Source organism: Ambystoma mexicanum, chromosome 4q (genome assembly GCF_040938575.1).
Source record: "Ambystoma mexicanum isolate Mex_15411 chromosome 4q, UKY_AmexF1_1, whole genome shotgun sequence".
In the NCBI taxonomy this organism is placed as follows: Eukaryota; Metazoa; Chordata; class Amphibia; order Caudata; family Ambystomatidae; genus Ambystoma; species Ambystoma mexicanum.
Genome location: NC_090928.1, coordinates 527,648,995 through 527,651,494, shown reverse-complemented (window position 1 = coordinate 527,651,494; position 2,500 = coordinate 527,648,995). Strand labels below are relative to the sequence as shown.

Below are 2,500 nucleotides of genomic sequence, written 5' to 3'. Positions count from 1 at the left end.
TCTTAGACTATTTCTGCCTCTGGCTGATGTGTATTTTCTTTCCAAACTCCACCAGAGCCTATGATTACACAGCATCCTATCTGTGGAAAACGGCAGTGCAGGGATAGGGAAGAAAACTATAGGCATCCAAAGGAGCCCGGCTAGCTCAGTCGGTAGAGCATGAGACTCTTAATCTCAGGGTCGTGGGTTCGAGCCCCACTTTGGGCGAAAACAACTAAAATTCTAGTGCTTTTTGACCAAAAAAATACATCCTATCTGTGGAAAACGGCAGTGCAGGGATAGGGAAGAAAACTATAGACATCCAAAGGAGCCCGGCTAGCTCAGTCGGTAGAGCATGAGACTCTTAATCTCAGGGTCGTGGGTTCGAGCCCCACGTTGGGCGAAAACAACTAATATTGTAGTGCTTTTTGACCAAACAAATACATCCTATCTGTGGAAAGCGGCAGTGCAGGGATAGGGAAGAAAACGTTGGGCGAAAACTAAAATTTTAGTGCTTTTTGACCAAAAAAATAGAAATTGAAAGTCTCTTTACAATATTTGCAATAGTTTGATTGTTAACATGCAATATATGAATGCATGTCTGGATGATGTGTAATGGGGCAATACCACACCTTAATGTATTCACTGTAAAATAAAAAGTATGTATCATCTTACTATAAAATCAAGTGGAGAAATCACAAATAAGACTTTTTTCCACACAGGTTTGATCGGCTATTTCCTGATATTCTTCAATGCGTTCTGATATTGACTGGTAATTGTGTTTGATACTTTCTTAGACTATTTCTGCCTCTGGCTGATGTGTATTTTCTTTCCAAACTCCACCAGAGCCTATGATTACACAGCATCCTATCTGTGGAAAACGGCAGTGCAGGGATAGGGAAGAAAACTATAGGCATCCAAAGGAGCCCGGCTAGCTCAGTCGGTAGAGCATGAGACTCTTAATCTCAGGGTCGTGGGTTCGAGCCCCACGTTGGGCGAAAACAACTAAAATTGTAGTGCTTTTTGACCAAAAAAATACATCCTATCTGTGGAAAACGGCAGTGCAGGGATAGGGAAGAAAACTATGGGCATCCAAAGAAGCCCGGCATGCTCAGTCGGTAGCGCATGAGACTCTTAATCTCAGGGTCGTGGGTTCGAGCCCCACGTTGGGCGAAAACAACTAAAATTTTAGTGCTTTTTGACCAAAAAAATAGAAATTGAAAGTCTCTTTACAATATTTGCAATATTTTGATTGTTAACATGCAATATATGAATGCATGTCTGGATGATGTGTAATGGGGCAATACCACACCTTAATGTATTCACTGTAAAAGAAAAAGTATGTATCATCTTACTATAAAATAAAGTGGAGAAATCACAAATAAGACTTTTTTCCACACAGGTTTAATCGGCTATTTCCTGATATTCTTCAATGCGTTCTGATATTGACTGGTAATTGTGTTTGATACTTTCTTAGACTATTTCTGCCTCTGGCTGATGTGTATTTTCTTTCCAAACTCCACCAGAGCCTATGATTACACAGCATCCTATCTGTGGAAAACGGCAGTGCAGGGATAGGGAAGAAAACTATAGGCATCCAAAGGAGCCCGGCTAGCTCAGTCGGTAGAGCATGAGACTCTTAATCTCAGGGTCGTGGGTTCGAGCCCCACGTTGGGCGAAAACAACTAAAATTGTAGTGCTTTTTGACCAAACAAATACATCCTATCTGTGGAAAACGGCAGTGCAGGGATAGGGAAGAAAACTATAGGTATCCAAAGGAGCCCGGCTAGCTCAGTCGGTAGAGCATGAGACTCTTAATCTCAGGGTCGTGGGTTCGAGCCCCACGTTGGGTGAAAACAACTAAAATTGTAGTGCTTTTTGACCAAAAAAATGCATCTTATCTGTGGAAAGCGGCAGTGCAGGGATAGGGAAGAAAACGTTGGGCGAAAACAACTAAAATTTTAGTGCTTTTTGACCAAAAAAATAGAAATTGAAAGTCTCTTTACAATATTTGCAATATTTTGATTGTTAACATGCAATATATGAATGCATGTCTGGATGATGTGTAATGGGGCAATACCACCCCTTAATGAATTCACTGTAAAAGAAAAAGTATGTATCATCTTACTATAAAATAAAGTGGAGAAAACACAAATAAGACTTTTTTCCACACAGGTTTAATCGGCTATTTCCTGATATTCTTCAATGCGTTCCGATATTGACTGGTAATTGTGTTTGATACTTTCTTAGACTATTTCTGCCTCTGGCTGATGTGTATTTTCTTTCCAAACTCCACCAGAGCCTATGATTACACAGCATCCTATCTGTGGAAAACGGCAGTGCAGGGATAGGGAAGAAAACTAGAGGCATCCAAAGGAGCCCGGCTAGCTCAGTCAGTAGAGCATGAGACTCTTAATCTCAGGGTCGTGGGTTCGAGCCCCACGTTGGGCGAAAACAACTAAAATTGTAGTGCTTTTTGACCAAAAAAATACATCCTATCTGTGGAAAACGGCAGTGCAGG

The 2,500-nt window shown here is 41.2% G+C and overlaps 3 non-coding genes across 3 annotated transcripts; all 3 read left to right on the top strand.

Moving 5' to 3' along the window:
• The first annotated feature begins 309 nt into the window (after positions 1 to 309).
• Positions 310 to 382, top strand: TRNAK-CUU (transfer RNA lysine (anticodon CUU)). Its single transcript has one exon. It is a non-coding gene; the product is annotated as a tRNA-Lys (tRNA).
• A 522-nt stretch (positions 383 to 904) lies between these two features.
• TRNAK-CUU (transfer RNA lysine (anticodon CUU)) lies at positions 905 to 977 on the top strand. The gene has a single exon. It is a non-coding gene; the product is annotated as a tRNA-Lys (tRNA).
• Positions 978 to 1,584: 607 nt separating this feature from the next.
• Positions 1,585 to 1,657, top strand: TRNAK-CUU (transfer RNA lysine (anticodon CUU)). Its single transcript has one exon. It is a non-coding gene; the product is annotated as a tRNA-Lys (tRNA).
• Positions 1,658 to 2,500: the final 843 nt, after the last annotated feature.